Raw genomic sequence first — 19,406 nt, forward strand, 5'->3', positions numbered from 1 at the left:
GTCTGTGGCAATGTGACACAGCAGAGGGTTAAGCCAATGTCAGTGCCATGCCTTTGAACCTCTGAAACTGTGAGCTAAACGAGAAAATACAAGTTTGTCTTTATCAAGTTGGCTGCCTCTGACGTTTCACTACAGGGATCAAAGCTCTAAGGGCGTCAAAGCCGCCCCTTGGGAGAATGTTGCAATTCTCAATTTACAAGTATACACTGAGTTAAATGCTGTATTTCTTTAGGTCTTACTATAATTAAGGCGCAATTCTAAGCCCACTAAATACTGTCACTCGCTGGCTCATTGAAACTACTTATGGGGTCTGATAGGACACCGCCATCCCACATGAGGTACTTGGGTTTGATTCCTGGCTCCAGCTCCTAACTCCGGCTTCCTGAGAATGTAGATCCCAGGAAGTGGCTCACGTAAGTGGGTTCCCACCACCCACACGTGAGATCTGGACTGTGTTACTGCATCCAGCTTTGGCTCCGCTGCTATTGCAGGGATTTGGGGAGTGAACCAGTGGATGGGAACACTCTCTCTCCCTGCCTGTCAAGCAAATGTTTTTAAAAAGTTGCAAAATAAACACTGGAGCTGGCATTATGGCACAGTGGGTAAGCCACTGCCTGCAATGCCAGCCTCCCATTTGAGCACTGATTTGAGTCCTGATAGCTCCATTCTCAATCCAGTTCCCTGCTACTGTTCCTGGAAAAGCAGCAGACGATGGCCCAAATGCTTGGGCCTCCGCCATCCACGTGGGAGTCCCAGATGGAATTCCAGCTCCTGGCTTCAGCCTGGCCCAGCCCCAGCCATTGTAGTCATTCAGGGAGTGAGCCAGCAGATAGAACATCTCTCTCTCTCTCTCTCTCTCTCCCTGCCTTTCAAATAAATAAATCTTAAAAAATAAATAAGTGCTTATGGATCATTAACTATACATTTATTCATTCAGCCTATTCATAGAACAACTACTTTGCACCATGCATCTTGCTAAGTTTGCAAAATCATGGTCCTCACCTTCATGGATCTTCCAAGCTAGCAGGGAAGGCAGGCAATCAAATAACTGCACAAATGAATGAAAAACTGATCATCAAGTGGGATCAGTGTGTCCCCACTATAAGCCGAGACCTCTGCGAGTCCATCACCTCTCAGGGTAACAGTCAAAGAATCACAATCCAACAAACAAATATATATTTCTTTTGCTTTTCCCAAAGAAACCTTTTATTTAATGAATACAAATTTCATAATTACAACTTTAGGAATACAGTGGCTCTTCCCACCATACCCATCCTCCAGCCTCCCCTCCCAGCCCACCTCCTCCTCCCTCTCCCATTCCCTGTCCCATTCTCCATTAAGATTCACTTTCGATTAACTTTATACACAGAAGACCCACTCTATACTAAAGATTTCAACAATTTGCACACACCAAAAAAACTGTTTGATGTTTTGCAGTTAATTCTCACAGTATAACTCATTGAGGACAGAGGTCCTCATGGGAAGTAAATGCACAGTGACTCCTGTTGTTAACTTAACAATTAACACTTATATATGACATCAGTGATCACCCGAGGCTCTTGACATGAGCTGCCACAGCTACAGAAGCCTTTTGAATCTACAGACTCCATCAGTATTTAGACAAGGTCATAAGCAAAGTGGAAGTTCTCTCCTCCCTTCAGAAAAAAGTACATCCTTCTTTGATGGCCCCTTCTTTCCACTGGGGTCTCACTCACAGAGATCTAGAAGTAATCTCAGTAGAGCACAGATCTTGGTCAAGGTCATGACAAACAAGCCTAAGAAACTGTCAGATGGACAGGAGACTGGGGAGAAGGAAACCTAAACACAACATGTGCCCCGGATTGAATCCTGGGGCAGAAAGATTTTTTTTTTTTTTTTAATTTCTTCAAAAGGCAGAGTTACAGAGAGAGGGGGAGAAGAGATCGTCCATCCACGGGTTTTCTCCCCAAATAGCCGTAATGGCCAGAGCTGGGCCAGGTCAAAGTCAGGAGCTTGGATCTCCATCCTTGTCTCCCACATGGGTGCAGGGGCCCAAGCACTTGGGCCATCTTCTGGTGCTTTCACAGGTATATTAGACGGGAACTAGGTTGGAACTGGAACAGTCGGGAATTGAACCAGCACTCACATAGGATGCTGGTGTCACAGTCGGCTTCTTAACCCACTTCACCACAATGTTGGCCCCAAGCTCAGCTGTTCCCATGATTCTTAGGTGATTTCCTCTATACTCTAGAAACTTTTTCTTTTTATTATTGTTATTTTTTATTTTTTTGACAGGCAGAGTGGACAGTGAGAGAGAGACAGAGAGAAAGGTCTTCCTTTGCCGTTGGTTCACCCTCCAATGGCCACCACAGCCAGCGCTCTGCGGCCAGCGCACCGCACTGATCCGATGGCAGGAGCCAGGTGCTTCTCCTGGTCTCCCATGGGTGCAGGCCCAAGCACTTGGGCCATCCTCCACTGCACTCCCTGGCCACAGCAGAGAGCTGGCCTGGAAGAGGGGCAACCGGGACAGAATCCAGCGCCCCGACCGGGACTAGAACCCGGTGTGCCGGTGCCGCAAGGCGGAGGATTAGCCTAGTGAGCCGCGGCGCCGGCCGAAACTAACTTTTTCAACTACACAATCTGTAAGGGTACCTTACCAGTCATCACATACTCACATCTCTGACGATAGTGTGTGCCTCCCACAGCAATGTCAAAAAAGTATCTTTAATGCATTCAAAACAATGTTTTCCACTTTTTTTAGGATCTTGTTAACAGTCTTCCCCAGCCCACGATCACAAAAAATAATCTGCCTTTTCTTGGATTAACAACGCGCTTTTGTCTTTAAATCCACTAGGAGTTCACTCCGAGACCTGAGAGGAAGACCCTGCTTCCCGTTCTCCAGAGACTGGCTGTTTCAGGACACTCTGCACCAAATATCCCAGCCTGTCCCCATCTCCGTAAACCACCACCTGCCATGGATGGAGGGTCTGTCCCAGGATGCCCTTCTGTTCCCCTGGGCCTGTTTTATGCCTGGCTTCGTAACAAATGCCTCCTTTCTTTGCTCCTTTTCCCCAAAATTGCCTTAGCCATTCATGAGGCTTTATTCGTCCATATGATTTGTAGAATTTGTTTATGAAGTCCTCTTAGAAATGGCCCTGGAATCCTAACTGAAGTTGCAATGAATTTATAAACTAATTATGGGAGAAACAATGCTGTTGTGTTTTATCCCATCCATAACCCTGCATTTATTTATGTCTTATTTTATATCCCTTAATAGGGTTTCAAATCTTTCTTCATAAAGTTCTCAGGACTTTTTAGTTATGCTAATTCCTTGAAAATTTATAGGTGTGTGAGGTTTGGGATTTTGCCATTTTAATTGGCATCTCACTTTCTTTTTACTTTATAATGAATCATTTCTAGAATAGGGAGTGCTATTAATGTTTCTAGCTCCAAACCTTGCTGAACCTTTCATTCTTACTGGTTCTAGTGCTTTCCTCTCCTGTTTATTATATAAATTCTCATTCCATCTGAAAATAAGGACAATTTGTCTCAGTTATGAATTAGTTATTATTTAGGTTCAGCTGCATGTAAGTGAGAGCCAAGTGGCTTAAGGAAGATGGAAACTGATTTCTCTGATATAGAAGTTGGGGCAGCACTGTGGCACAGCAGGTAAAGCCACCGCCTGCAGTGCTGGCATCCCATATGGGCGCGGCTTCAAGTCCCAGCTGCTCCACTTCCAATCCAGCTTCCTGCAATGGCCTGGGAAAGCCAACTATGGCCCAAGTCCGTGGGCCCCTGCACCCACCTGGGAGACCAGGAAGAAGCTTCTGGCTTCGGATTGGCTCAGCTCTGGCTGTTGTGTCCATTTGGGGAGTAAACCAGCAAATGGTGTTGTGGGGTGCAAGGATTAAATCACAGCGAGACTTTTGAAGTCAAATTAGGAGTCTTTATTAGCCAGCTGGCGACTGCCCTCTCAGAGCAAGTCCAGAGAAGACAGCCCCAAGTTGCAGTGGTGGGACTTTGTAAAGGCAGAACCTGCTTTTTATCAGACATTTGATTATGCGTGTGAGCAGGCATACGGAAGTGAGAAGCAATTAGCTAATTAGCCAGGTTTTTTTGTAACTTTTTTTTTTTACAGGCAGAATGGACAGTGAGAGAGAGAAAGAGAAAGGTCTTCCTTTGCCATTGGTTCACCCTCCAGCAGCTGGTGCACTGCGCTGATCCGAAGCCAGGAACCAGGTGCTTCTCCTGGTCTCCCATGGGGTGCAGGGCCCAAGCACTTGGGCCATCTTCCACTGCACTCCAGGGCCACAGCAGAGAGCTGGCCTGGAAGAGGGGCAACCAGGACAGAATCTGGCGCCCTGACCAGGACTAGAACCCGGTATGCCGGCGCCGCAAGGCGGAGGATTAGCCTATTGAGCCGCGGCACCGACCTTTTTGTAACCTTGACGACACCTGTGCTATCCTGTGTCCGCACCAGGAGGAGAGAGGGAAAACCACAGTCTAGTGGCCTTGGCCAATATCAAGCAAGCAGAGGTACAGAAGCTAGAAATGGGCCAGTTACAAGCTCACATTTAAGTTTATGAAGAACGAGACTTGTTTTAAAACAACCAAGCAAAATAACCTATTGAACATTGAGTCCCTTGACACAATGGAAGACCTCTCCTCTCTCTCTCTCTCTGCCTCTGTAACTCTGCCTTTCAAATAAAATAAATCTTTAAAAAAAATAATTCAGGATGATATCGGAATATGGTTCCCTAAAAGTCCCCCAAAAGTCCCACCTGGGGTACCATGTGATATTGGAATATGGGGCACCATGTGGTATCACCACGTGCTTATTAATAAATTCAGAATATCAATAAGCCTGCGTGGGTTCTTGTCTAACAGTCAGAGAAGAATTCTGAATACCGGCATAAATGAACGAGACAGCATGGTACATTTTAAACTTCTATTCGGTGAGAGAAGTGCATAGGAGAGTGAGGGTCCTATCCAAAAGAGAGGTAAATCTGGATTCATGCCAAGCAGGAGCCAGCCCCGTGGAGGAGCATCCAGGCCAGGACTCGTGAGGCGGTGGCCCGAAGGCCGTGTGCCCTGGAGGCGCAAGAGCAGCAAGCCCTGCACTGGCAAAAGCCCAAAAAGCCAAAAGTAGAGCAGAGCCCACCGTGTCCCAGGCTTTTAATGCACTTCCAAAGGGGAGTGGTTAATGAGCCTGATTGGCCGGTGAGCACACAGGTGCGGCCAGGTAGGGACACTGAGGTCACACAGTGGCGTGGTGAAGGCGTGGTCTCCGGCTCACAGACCTGATCAATTTTATTCTATATGCCTGCCTACAACAAGGATGCAGAGGGTTCAGACCTGGGGACCCAGGCCAGTCCAGCAGCCGCGGGTGTGCCGCGCCTCACTTCCAGGCTGCTGCTCCCGGCATCAGAACAAGACGAACTCTCCAGAAGTCGTGTCCACAGCACCCACTTACCATCCACCTGCCAAAAGCCAGGCTTTGGATTCCCAAAAATCCCCTGGTTCACTTCACTACTTCCTTTTTTTTTTTTTTTTTTTTGGATAGGCAGAGTGGACAGTGAGAGAGAGAGAGACAGAGAGAAAGGTCTTCCATTGCCGTTGGTTCACCCTCCAATGGCCGCCGCGGCTGGCGCACCGCACTGATCCGATGGCAGGAGCCAGGTACTTATCCTGGTCTCCCATGGGGTGCAGGGCCCAAGCACTTGGACCATCCTCCACTGCACTCCCTGGCCACAGCAGAGAGCTGGCCTGGAAGAGGGGCAACCGGGACAGAATCCGGCACCCCGACCGGGACTAGAACCCGGTGTGCCGGCGCCGCAAGGTAGAGGATTAGCTTAGTGAGCCGCGGCGCTGGCCTCCCTGACTTCTGTGTTTACCATTTCTCTTTTCCTTTTTCAAGTTTCTAATTTTTTTTTACTTATTTCCATTTTATCTGAAAAGCAGAGAGACAAGAGATCTCCTGTCTGTTGGCTCACTTCCCAAATGCCCACAATAACCAGGACTGTGCCAGGCCAAAGCCAGGAGCCGGAACTCAGACTGGATCTCCCATGTGGGTGCAAGGACCCAAATGCTTGGGCCATCGCCTGCGGCCTCCCAGCATGGGCGTGAGCAGGAAACCAGAGCTGGGGGCACAGCAGGGACTGGAACCCAGGCACTCTGTGAGGCAGGAGGTCAGAAACTGGGCCTACGTGCGGGTGAGAAGGGCCTGAGGCCCAGCATCCTGCACTCCAAAGTCCTGCCCTGACCCTGACAACCTCCCAAGTGGTCCCAGCCCTTCCCCCTCCCCACAAAGCTCCCAGGAGAATTCTCCTCAGGACCAAAGGGGTTACCTGATAACATGGGGCAATAAAACCTTCTCAGATGCCCCCCTACTCTGCCCAGGGGTAGCAGCAAATCTGGGGAGGAATTTGCTGATTTTCACCCAACAAACCCTTCAGCGGGGACTCCCCATCCTTTGTCCTGGAGGAGAGGGGGAGGTGGGTAAGCAGACTCCCGTAAAAACCTAGAGTCCAACCTGACTGCCCGCTCAGCCCTCTGCCTCCATGCTGAGCTGCCCGCCTGGGCTGCCCAGGTGTACTCTCTCCACTCAACCATGTAACCTCGCTCTCCCCAGTCCCTGCGACTGGGCGCGCTCTCTCTTTGTCCCTTCCGTCCTGATGGATGTCTTGTCCCCAAAAAAGCCTTATCACTCTGCTCTCAGTCTCACGCCTAAATTCTTTCTTGCATGAAGACAAGAACTCCACGGTTTCCACAGCCTTTCCTCTGGTGACAATCCTAGTATGAGATGCAAGTACTCCAGTCGGCAACTTTTGTACCAAACGCCCTCCTTTTTTTTCTAGTTTCTGTAATTCAAACCCAAACTCCTTTATTTTCGATCTTTCCCGTTTCTAGTTATAGTCAGAAGTGTAACTTTTCATGGAGTTCTGGTTCCGTGGTCCAAATATTACCAGTCCTACCTCATCGCCAGTCTAAGAATCCCAGGATCTCTCCTGGGCAGGGAGCTCACCGTTTGGCTCCACTGAGTGAAGAGTTAAAATTGTATATGTAAACCTTCCTGGTGCAGCTGTAAAAATAAAACAGTGAAGTAGCACCTTGACAGTAGGGACTCTATTTTGGAGCACTTGAGACTCCATTCTGGGAAAGCACCCCCCCACCGTGAAACTCTGGTCTGAAACTATGATCTCAAATAGTCGGACAATAGCAATACACTACATCACCCTTGGCAACGCACAAAAACCCCCTAGCATGATTGCTCAAGCTTAAAAGTAGAAAGGTTGCACCTGGGTTACCTGGGCTAATAATGAAGATGTAATTTGTCTATGTCTTAAAATCATAATTGCTGATTGTATGATTTTAGCAACCGCTTAGCAACCGTGTATTCCCTCCCCCCTCCCGATTTTGTGGTTTTTGCCTTTATAAACCCTAACCTTTGGTTATTCGGGGCTGTTCTGCTTCTGTATGATCAGGCAGCCCCAGCATGCTGGATAATCAATAAAGCTTCCCCATGCTGTTTGCATAAGAGACGTGTCTCTTGGTGACGTTTTTCGGGCAGTCGACTCTAACATGAGCTCTGACTCCTGGTGCTTCCACCCCCAACCCCTATGTGATCCCCTCCCCTTGAGTGAGAGCTGGTCCTAGAGACTTACTTCTAGACCACGCCAAGGGTGATGCTATGTCACGTCCAACACCAATGTTCGTCAGCTCGCGCTGTGCGGAGCTGGCCTCCAATGATGGAGACATCCACAGAACAAGGAATTGAGGCAGCGTCTGGCCAACAGCCTGCGAGTACCTGCATCCTGCCTACAAGCAAAGGCGCGGGTGTGGAAAAATACCCATCCTGGGGCCAGCGCTGTGGCATAGCAGGTGGGGCCACTGCCTGCAGTGCCAGCATCCCATCTGGGCGCTGGCTGGTTTGAGACCCAGGTGCTCCACTTCTGATCCACTCTGCTGTGGGCTGGGAGGGAAGTGGAAGATGGCCCAAGTGCTTGGGCCCCTGCACCTGCATAGGAGAAGGGGAGGAGGCTCCTGGCTTCGGTTCAGCCCAGCTCTGGCCATTGCAGCCATTTATTTAGGAGGTGAACCAGCTGATGTAAGATCTCTCTCTCTCTGCCTCTCTGTGATTCTGCCTATCAAATAAATAAATGAACAAAATCTTTAAAAAAGAAAAAGAAAAATACCACCTTCTGCTGAGCCTTGGGTGACTACAGCCTCAGCTGGCTCCTGTGACCCAAGCCGGAGCTCACAGGTGCACCTGAATTCCCGACCCACTGAATGGTGTTTCATTTTATAATACTAACTTCTGAGATAATTTGTTAACAGAGTCGCAGGCCCCCCTGTCTTCTCTAACCTGGGAATTAATCCTGGTGTGTTAAGTTTCCGGTCACACGGTCACACACGGGACTTGTCTCCAGCCTGCTGTAGCGTTCTCTGACTGCTGAAACAAAGTACACAAGCCGGGGCTGTGAAACCACCCGGGTTCGTTTCTGTACTGTGCCCCACGTCCGAAGTCGACGCCCGCCTCCCTGGGCTGCAGTCCGCGGAGCCATGTTCCCTGTGGAGGCTCCCGGGTAGGACCCTTTTCCTCGCTCAGTAGGGGGAATTCTGCCCCCTGCCATCCTAGAACTGAGACTGATCCCTGTTTCCTTGCTATGTGCCAACTAAGGACCACCCCCAGTTTCCAGAGGCCACCGGCAGCCCACAGCTCACGGTCCCGGTCCCCTTCCTCCATCTTCAAGACTCGCTAGCAGGGCTGGGCGTTTGGCCCCGCGCTGAAGTTACCGCTTGAGTCGCCTGCAGACCATGTTGGAGCACCTGGGTTCAAGTAGGGCTCCTCTGCTTCCAATCTGGCTCCCTGCTAACGGGCACCCTGGGGGGGCAGCAAGTGATAGCTTGGGTCCCTGCCACCCACGTGGGAGACCCACATCGTGTTCCTGACTCCTGGTCCAGTTCTGATGGTTGCCGGCATCTGGAGAGTGAATCAATAGATGGGATCCAGCTCTCTGTCCCTTCTAAATAAGATGAAGATAAATGAATTTAAAATAATAATAATAATAATAATAAAAGACGACTCACCAGCATGTCAGCGCTTTCTCGCGTCTCACCTCTCTGACCACCCTCCCACAGCCACATCTTCCGCCTACCGCTGGGCGGGGCTCTGCCCTTTGAAGGACGCACGTGATTAGATCGGGCACACCTGGACGTCTGGGCCACTCTCTCCACACAAGAGTGGGCTCCACTTCCGCCACAGCTGCAGTCACTTTGGCCACACACAGAGGTAAATCTGGATTCACACCAAGTAGGCGCCAGCACAGGCACAGGTGCACAGGTTCTGGGGTGTCAGTAGGGCTGTCTCGCCTTCTGAGGTTGATTTATAGCTGTATTAGGTTTCTATTTCTACACATGGTTTATGTGAAGTCATCTCTTTCAAACCCTCCGAGGCGTCCTTTAAAGCGGTGCCTGGTTTTGTTCTGCGTGTGCCCTGAAGAACCTGTGCTGAGATTTTTTTAAAGAACGTAGCCTATGTTTCTGAAATGAAAAGTTTTCTCTGCTAGTCTAAGTAAGCACATTGTTAAAGTCTTCTCTATCCTTAGTTTTTCTGCTGATTTATTAGCTTCTGAGTATGTGTTAAAATCTCCAACTGCAGTTCTTGGTTTATAGATCTCTGAAGGCCGTTACAAGATACTTGATGTGTATCCAGGGTGTAATGTTGGGGCATATGTCTGTGATTACTGTACGTTCTTCCTATTGTTCCTTTCATCAGCACGAAACACTTTGCCTTGTCTTTGGTTATATGTTGTTGTTTTGCCATAAATATATTTTGTCTGAAACTAAGCTACTTGGGACTGCTGTCACATTTGCCTGGCATAGCTCTTTTTTTTTAATTAGTCTATATAGATATATACATATCATTTCATTAAAAAATAATTATTTTTAAATTAAAAAATTTTTGAAAGAGATTTTCCATCTGCTGGTTCATTCTCCAAGTGCCCGTAACAGCTGGGACTGGGCCAGGCCAAAGCCAGGAGCCAAGAATTCCACCTGAGTCTCCACATGGGTGGCAGGACCCAGCCACTGGAGCTATTACCTGCTGCCCCTAAGAAGCACATTAGCAGGAAGCGGGAGTCAGAAGCCAAGCTGGGACTCAGGCCAAGTGTGATGACGTGGGATGCGGGTGTCCCAAGTGGCACCTTTGCTGCTGCTAGACCAAACACCTGCCCCGTCCTCTGTTTCAAGCGTGACGTGGTGGACAGTATACTCCTGGAGCTCAGGATGCACTCACATGGCCTACCAGAGTCAGGCTTGCTCTGCCAGCTCCCTGTGCCCTGGCGGGTGATGTCTCCCTGGTATGGAGGAGTCTCAGCCGCACCTGCTTCTCCAGGGGAGGTGGGGTGGGGCGACAGAGAACCTCCACCTAGGCCTCCCTTCCGACAAGCAAATCCTGCCTGGGGATCCTCTAGGGAGAGCAGCCATGGGGCTTCTTGCTTATTCATGAGCTGCTGTAGGTTGTAAACATTCAGGCAAGCAAAGGTTGGCTGTTGAGCTGGGGACCACCTCCCAGGGGTGCTGCTGGCAGGGCTATGTAAAGGAGACAGAGCCAGCCCCGAGAAGGCTCACTCCTGGTCCGTCTAGGCTTTGGTTTCCTCCCCTGCCGAGCTCCAAAGAGCTGGGGATCAGTTGCCAGTGACATCTGGAGCACCAACACCTTCCCCTACCTCCTCTCTGCCTTCTGCGAGGTTGGGATCAGAAGTGATTGGCTCCCTTGATCAAAAAAAAAAAAAAAAAAAAAAAAAAAAAGAATCCCTAAGAGGCTGCACCAGAGATTTGTTTTCCTTATAGGAAATTGTGCAACGGTTCGTTGTCTAGACATCAGCTGAATTTAGATTTTGAGCCTCGTCCGTGGTCAAGCTGGTGGGAAAATGTAAGCTCTTCCTGTCTTTCTTCGCAGTAGGTGATAAATTCACATGGCCCAGAAACAAAAAATACACATAAAACGTGATACCGTGAAATCTCCCTCTCACCCTAGCCACAACCACTGATACCAATTTCTTTATTCATCATTCCAGAGTTTACTTACACAAAGACACACATGAGCGGCCGGCGCCGCGGCTCACTAGGCTACTCCTGCGCCTTGTGGCGCCGGCACACCGGGTTCTAGTCCCGGTCAGGGCGCCGGATTCTGTCCCGGTTGCCCCTCTTCCAGGCCAGCTCTCTGCTGTGGCCAGGGAGTGCAGTGGAGGATGCCCCAAGTGCTCGGGCCCTGCACCCCATGGGAGACCAGGAAAAGCACCTGGCTCCTGCCATCGGATCAGCGCGGTGCGCCAGCCACAGCGCGCCGGCCGCGCCGGCCATTGGAGGGTGAACCAACAGCAACGGAAGACCTTTCTCTCTGTGTCTCTCTCTTACTGTCCACTCTGCCTGTCAAAAAAAAAAAAAAAAAAAAAAAAAAAAGACACACATGAGCAGGCTTCAGTGCCTGCACACACACACACACGTTCTTATCCCCACTTTCCACGAAGAACACATCTTATACAATCTACTCAGCATTTTCCCTTTGCTATTTTACTCTACACGTCTCATAGATCTTTCTCAACAGAGCTTGATCATGGTCTCTTCTAGGACCCCACAGCACAAGAGACTGCAATTTATACAACCGTCTCCCTTTGATAGACACAGATATTCTTCTCAATCTTCCGCCAGGATGAGCCAACCTGCCCTGAATAATGTAGCGAGTTTACGCGATGGGGAGAGATGTGAAAACCAGCCCCGGCATTCCATCACGCCAGTGTTTCCCAGCCCATTTCTTTGCCTCTCTCTGCTGCTGTTTCTTCCACTGCGTTTTTTCTTTTCCTGGAAGTCGAATGTTGATGCTTTATTGCAGTGTGCACATTATTCAGGGTCATTTCAGAGTTTGGAATTACACAATAAAATAGAAAAATGTACATTCGTGCAAGTCCTGCAAGTTAACAATAACAAGAAATCTCCCATTCATCCTATGCCTCCTGCAAGCCCGAGTGCTGAGACAGCAGGCCAAGGGGCTTTGCAGGCCCCTCACACAGCTACACAACCAGACACAGACAGCACCTTTGCGTCCCAGCCACCTAGGGGGCAGGGGTGTGCAGTCAGGCCCTCATCCCAGAGCTGCTGAAAACACGGAGAGGACACAGGGACCTTATTCCTCAGTGCTGTACAGCTTTCCAAACCCCGCTGGCGTATGTACCCAAAGAACTGCAAGCAAGGACTGCCGGCGAGACTGTGTCCCCATATTTGTAAGTGGATGACTCAGGGTAGCCGAGGCGCGAAAGCAACCCCGTGTCCACTGACCAATGAATGCATAAGCAAACTGTGGTGTGCACACATGGTGGAAGGTGATTCAGCCTTACCTGCTGCAGCAGGAATCCACCTTGAAGACATGATGCAGGGGCGGAATCGGGGGGAGGACAAGCCCATCACAGGAGGGCGAATGCTGGGCGACCCCCGCTGCAGGCTGATGATAGCAGGCGGAAAGTAGAATGGTGGCTGCCAGTGGCTGGGACAACGGGGAAGGGGGAGCTACTGCCTAGTGTGTATAGGGTTTCGGTTTTGCACAATGAAATGAGTTCTGGAGACGGATGGTGGTGACAACTGTACAATGATTATCAAGTGGTTAATACCATTAAATTGTATACTTGGGCCAGCGCTGTGCCGCAGGTTAATCCTCTGCCTGTGGTGCCAGCATCCTATGTGGGCGCCGGTTCTAGTCCCAGCTGCTCCTCTTTCAAACCAGCTCTCTGCTATGGCCTGGGAAGGCAGTAGAAGATAGCTCAAGTCCTTGGGCCCCTGTACCCACATGGGAGACCCCGAAGAAGCTCCTGGCTCCTGCCTTGGACTGGTGCAGCTCCAGCCGTTGCGGCCATCTGGGGAGTGAACCCGCAGATGGAAGACCTCTCTCTCTCTCTCTCTCACTCTGTCGAATGAATAAGTAACATCTTTTTAAAAAAAATTGTATGTTTAGTTTAAGATGGTAATTTGCATAATTATGGGATTATGGGCATTTTGCCACAAGTTGTTTGTTTGTTTTGTTTTTTTAAGTCTAATGAGCTGAGGGACTGGCATTTGGCCTACTGGTTTAGCCATTGATTGACACCTGCACCCAGTACCTGGGTTCGAGAGTCCCAGCTCCACTCCCAATTCCAGCCTCCTGCTAATACACACCTGGGAGACAGCAGGTGATGGCTCAAACGGTTGGGGCCCTGCACCCCCCAGGAGATCCAGACGGGTTCCTGGCTCCTGACTCCACTGGCAGAGATCTGGGAAGAGAACCGGTAGACGGGAGCCCTGGCTGTCTCTCTGCCTCTCAAAACAAGCATTAGCAGCCCCTTCGCTGTGTCAGTCTTTCTGCACAAGCAGCTGTAAACAAAGCCTTTTCTGATCAAAATCGTTTTTCTCCCTGGGCCATTTTTCAACAGTGAAGACAGCTCTGGGAAAGTCTAGGAAAGAGCGTGTCCTGGGGCTGATATTAGAAAGAATGCAAAGCCAGCACCCCCCAGCGCCTGGCTTCTTACCTAAGCCCACTGGATCCTTACAGCTCCGTGCGTCAACAGGATCTACATCTTACACCTGAAAAAACCAGTGTTCAACAAGGCCAAGAAAAACAGCTGAAATCTCAATTAGCACTAACGATGGAGAGCAGTCAGGTGGATGGGCATGAGGCAAGTGGGAAATAATCCACACTTTCCTGGGACCAAAACTGTCCCCTTGCAAACTGCTTGGGGAAGAGCCCCGTTCACGACAATAAGGCCAACCACACTGGCGAATGGGCTGCCAAAGCCTTCAGAGAAAACTATAACTCTGGGAGGGATTCGGACCACAGAGATCAAGACCGAGAGAGAGAGAGAGAGAAAGGGAGAGAGAAAACTCACTTTTTCCCTGGTGCAACAACAAAACTTCATCTAAAAGTGAGGTTAAGAAAACTGTCCAGGGGTTCTCTGGCAAACCTGAACCACAGGAAGCCAAAGTGGCATCCAAGGAAGACAGGAATTGGCAGTGGCCTTGGCAGTACAGGGCTGGGCCTCCCTCACCCGAGTGCTCAAGGCAGAAGGCCAGTAACAATCAGCCAACACTGTGCGTGCCCACTGTGTGCCCACAGACACACTTGGTTCACATTTTTCTTTCACCCTCACAACTCCTCTAGGAAGTTGAAGAATTTCATGATAGAAGAAATTGGCCAGGGGCCGGCACTGTGGCGCAATGGGTTAATGTCCTGGCCTGAAGTGCCAGCATCCCATATGGGCGCCAGTTCGAGACCCAGCTGCTCCAATTCTGATCCAGCTCTCTGCTATGGCCCAAGTGCTTGGACCCCTGCACCTGCATGGGAGACCCGGAAGAAGCTCCTGGCTCCTGGCTTCAGATCGGCGCAGCTCCACCTGTTGTGGCCAATTGTGGAGTGAACCAGCGGACGGAAGACTCTCTCTCTCTCTGCCTCTCCTTCTCTGTGTAACTCTTTCAAATAAATCTCTTTTTTTATTTATTTATTAAGGCAGAGAGAGAGGGAGAGAGGATGAGAGGGAGAGAGGAAGAAAGGGGTAGAGAGAGGGAGAGATGGGGAGGGGGGAGAGGGAGAGAGGAGAGAGGAGGGGGAGGGGGAGGGAGGAGAAGTGAGGGGGGAGGGGAGAGGAGAGAGGGGGAGAGAGTGAGTGAGGTCTTCCATCTGCTGGTTTATTCCCCCAGAAGGCTGGCCCACGGATCCCTATCGTCTGCGTGGCATCCTTCCCCAGGGATCATGTTCTGGTTGTGAGACGGCATCCTACCTGGCTCCATCTCATCCCGACTGGCAGGCAGGGTCCGCTCCTCGCTAACAGACCAGGCCTGACGCCTCGGCTCCTTGCCTTGTCCTTTCTGTCCCACTCCACACGTGCAACACCTGCGGAATGGCTGGAGGCTCGACCTCCCTCACCTGGCGAGACGAGGGCATGAAACCCGATTAGGGGCTGCGGAGGCTTTCCTGGGAGGTGAGGAGCAGGCCTCGGGGAGAGTCAGGAACCAAGCTTCCCTCCATGCGGGACTCATCCCGTTCACGGAGAGGCACAGCGCATGCTCTCATTTGCAAAGAGGTCCAGATGCTTTGTAAAGCTTGCAAACCACTAAACCGGGTGGTCTCCCAGGGTCTCTGCCAACTACAGTTTTGATTTTTAAATTTCACTTATTCAACACGTACTTGGAAAATGCCTTACTGTGTGGTAAGAGCCTGGCCCAGGCACGGGGTGATAACAGTGAACAATACCGTTCATCAGGACCGACTGTCCTCAGGGGACCTGTGCTGACACTGAAGAGAGATGTAGACCTGTGTCTACGCACAGTCACCCGAAGAATCCAGCTCCTGATTCCACAAGTTCTAAACTGAAGCAGCAAGATTCCAGGCCCAGAACAAGGGTCTGGCCTAGTAATGAAGACGCTAAGATGCCTGCATACAACACAGGACTGCCTGAGTTCAAAGCCCGGCTCCAACTCCTGACTCCAGCTTCCTGCTAAAGCAGACCTGGGGAGTGGCAGGGACGGCTCAGGGCCCCTGCCATCTGTGTGTGAGCCCCGGAATGTGCTCCAGCTCACAGCTTCAGCTCCGGGCCCAGGGGCACTGCAGGCACCGGGGAGTGAACCAGCAGGTGGGTGCTCGATCTCTCTCTCAAGAGAAAAATTAGAAAATAAAAAGATTCCAAGTGTCCCTCTCCTTGCCAACTACTCAGATGACAGATGGAATGACACAAACAAAACCAGCTGTAAGATGAAAAAAATCAAATAGGAGTTTATTAAAATATACACAGATAACCCTCATTTTTTTTCTTATTTCACCAGTTTAGGGAAGTTAGGTAAAAATTAAGTGAAAAGCAGTAGTCCTGGGGTAGAGATATGAAGGCTGGAAAGGAGCAGAGGAAACTATTCCTGTCCAGGCTGGCCACCGAGCCGTCTGGAAGCACTGAATGCTGCATCCTGACGGAGACTGAGGCAGCTGAAAGAGATATCTCACACACACACACACACACACACACACACACACACACACACGTGCTGTCTGGGGTCAACTGCTCCCCTAAAGCTTTCCTGTTCTACTCCTATTACCAGGCACCAATGCTGATGTCACATATTAACTACCTAACTGGTACTCACAACAGAAATGGAATGGACGTTAAAGTCATAGAAATACTTTCAAGGAAGGTAAGAGAAATACAGAAATTTGCTGTTTTAAAAAATGCATTGATGTTACTGCTTTATTCACACTAATTAGAATTTATACACAAAAAATGTGTATTGTGTCACTTTCAAAAAATTCCATGTTCCATGAGAACTATGTAAACAATGTAAAATGTTTCTACTTTATCACAAAAGAAGAAAAATCAGCATTCCCATGTAGTATTAGGAAAACATCTAGATAATCTCAATGTACAGAGAAACAAAAGTGAAACAGTACAGAGCAGTCTTCTCGGGAAGTAGACTTGCAGCCTGGAAGAAATACATTTCATACTTTCCAACACTTTGGTATAACTGGAATCAACACAGAACAAAAAACCCTAAAAGCTCCACTTTGGTTCTCACACCAATTGGAACTTTGGCAACGCAGCGATACCCAGCTGCCTCAGAAGACAACACAGAAAGCTCTCATTTGCTTCCCTCCCTGCTGGAGCAGAGCATGCTGGGAGAGCGAGGCGTACCAGCTCGCTCACAAGGAGGCTCTCAGCAGCGTCCAGCCCACCTGGGCACAAGTGATCTTGGTTACTTCTCTTAACAAGTAAGGCAGCTCAGAGCCACAATTCACACTTCAAGTAGAACATAAATTTCCTAAAAATCATATCACTGTAGTTTCTCAAGAAGTCCATAGTTGAATAAAAAGAAAATACTACATTAATAAAAAGAAAAATGCAAGTTTAATAGCCCACAATGGTTTAAGGGACAGAAGTAACCGTTTGCATGCTACAAGGTTTTCTTCATTGTTATCACACATCTTTCACAACTAAACTGGTCTGAGAAATTCTCACTGAGTCACTGTTATAATTACACTTTCTCATCTACGCTGTCCAAGTGTGGCACTCATTTGCTTCTGTCCGTTGGCTGCATATCTTCTTCCCAATGGATTCTCCCTCCGAACACTTGTTGAAGTCACTTTTCTGGCACCATCGCAGGAGCAGACTGGGAACATCCTCTCAGGGTCTCCCAGCGATGCACCTCACTCCGGACCTTCTGTGAAGACAGTCTTGGAAAGAAAAACAAGACCCCTCAGTGAGCGCTGCACGTCTGCAGTAGTAATAAACTTGCTGTGTTCCTCCCTCCAGTAAGACAACACACCACCAAGCCCCCAAACTGCCGGTGGAGATGTGGGCAGCGGCACCGGTTCCCAGGCAGGCCTGGCACGCGGCGGAAGGGCCCCGGCGGTGCACAGAAAGGTTCACTAGGCGCTCAGAAAGGTTCACTAGCATGACTGTCTTCGGAGCAAAGCAAGGACACAAAATGAACAGCAACTGCAGAGTCAACGCTCCGTCAGGTTACTTTGAGGCACTTAAAGAACAATCTGGGGATGGTACTGTGGCACAGCGAGTTAAGCTGCCGCCTGCAAAGCCAGCATCCCACAGGGGCCCTGTCTGGGTCCAGGACACTCCACTTCCAATCTAGCTTCCGCCTAAGCTGGAAAAGCAACAGAAGACAGCCCCAGTACTTAGACTCCTGTCAGTCATGTGGGAGACCCAGAGAGCATTCCTGGCTCCCGGCTTCAATCTGGCCCAGCCCTGGCTCTTGCAGCCATTTGAGGAGTAAACCAGATGGAAGATTCTCTCTCTCTCTCTCTCTCTCTCTCTCTCTCTCTCTCTCTCTCAGATCTCTTTCTCTCTGTCACTCTGCCTTTCAAAGAAACAAATAAATCTTTTTTAAAAAATATTTATTTATTTGAGCAGCACAATTGCAGGCACAAAGAGAGAGGTCTTCCATCCTCTGGTTCACTCCCCAAATGGCTGCAATGGCTGCAGCTGAGACAGGAGCCAGGAGTTTCTTCCAGGTCTCCCATGTGGCTGCAGGGGCTCAGGGTCTTGGGCCATCCGCAGGGAGCTAGATAGGAAGTAGAGAAGACAAGACTCAAACTGGCTCCTATATGGTATGCCAGCATTGCAGGTGGAGGCTTAACCTACTATGCCACAGAACCAGCCCCACAAATAAATCTTTAAAAAGAATTTTAACTAGGGGCCAGCGCTGTGGCGCAGCAGGTTAAAGCCCTGTCCTGAAGCACCAGCATCCCATATGGGCGCCGATTCGAGTCCCGGCTGCTCCTCTTCTGATCCAGCTCTCTGCTATGGCCTGGGAAAGCAGTAGAAAGAAGATGGCCCGAGTCCTTGGGCCCCTGTATCCACATGGGAGACCCAAAAGAAGCTCCTGGCTCCTGGCTTCAGATCGGGGCAGTTCCAGCCTTGCGGCCATTTAGGAAGCGAACCAGTGGAAGGAAGACCTTTCTCTCTGTCTCTCTGTCTGTAACTCTCTCAAATAAATAAATTAAAAAAGGGGCTGGCCGGCGCCGCGGCTCACTAGGCTAATCCTCCGCCTAGCGGCGCCGGCACACCGGGTTCTAGTCCCGGTTGGGGCGCCGGATTCTGTCCCGGTTGCCCCTCTTCCAGGCCAGCCCTCTGCTGTGGCCAGGGAGTGCAGTGGAGGATGGCCCAGGTGCTTGGGCCCTGCACCCCATGGGAGACCAGGAAAAGCACCTGGCTCCTGGCTCCTGCCATCGGATCAGCGCGGTGCGCCGGCTGCAGCGCGCCAGCCGTGGCGGCCATTGGAAGGTGAACCAACGGCAAAGGAAGACCTTTCTCTCTGTCTCTCTCTCTCACTGTCCACTCTGCCTGTCACAAAAAAAAAAAAAAAAAAAAAAAAAAAAAGGGGCTGGCACCATGGCTCATTTGGTTAATCCTCTGCCTGTGGCGCCAGCATCCCATATGGGCACCAGGTTCTAGTCCCAGTTGCTCCTCTTCCAGTCCAGCTCTCTGCTGAGACCCGGGAAGGCAGTGGAGGATGGCCCAAGTGCTTGGGCCCCTGCAACCCCCATGGGAGACCAGAAAGAAGCACCTGGCTCCTGGCTTCGGATCGGCGTAGTTCCGGCTGTGGCAGCCATTTATGGGGTGAACCAGCGGAAGGAAGACCTTTCTCTCTGTCTCTCTCCCTCACTGTCTAACTCGATCTGCCAAAAAAAAAAAAAAAAAAAAAAAAGGCTGGATCGAATCAGAGGCCAGACTCTTGACTTCAAATCAGTGAAATATACAAAGAAGTAACAGAAGACAGCAAAAAGCCTAGAAAACAGGTATCAGGCATATGATAAAAACATCAAACCAGTGACAAAGCATGCATTATGCACAAGATAGCACAGGTACAAAGATTAAATACTTCAGAAAAAAACCAAATCCTTC

General features: G+C 49.9%; 1 protein-coding gene across 2 annotated transcripts in view; it reads right to left on the reverse strand.

Moving 5' to 3' along the window:
- Positions 1–15,750: 15,750 nt before the first annotated feature.
- The window catches only part of SEC23IP (SEC23 interacting protein), a 54,643-nt gene continuing 50,987 nt past the window's right edge, over positions 15,751–19,406 (reverse strand). For both annotated transcript variants that reach the window (XM_008270608.4, XM_070057124.1), the window contains exon 19: positions 15,751–17,218. The gene's annotated coding sequence lies outside the window, so the exon portion shown is untranslated. The remainder of the gene's footprint in view (positions 17,219–19,406) is intronic.

This window comes from Oryctolagus cuniculus, chromosome 15, assembly GCF_964237555.1.
Source record: "Oryctolagus cuniculus chromosome 15, mOryCun1.1, whole genome shotgun sequence".
Taxonomy (NCBI): Eukaryota; Metazoa; Chordata; class Mammalia; order Lagomorpha; family Leporidae; genus Oryctolagus; species Oryctolagus cuniculus.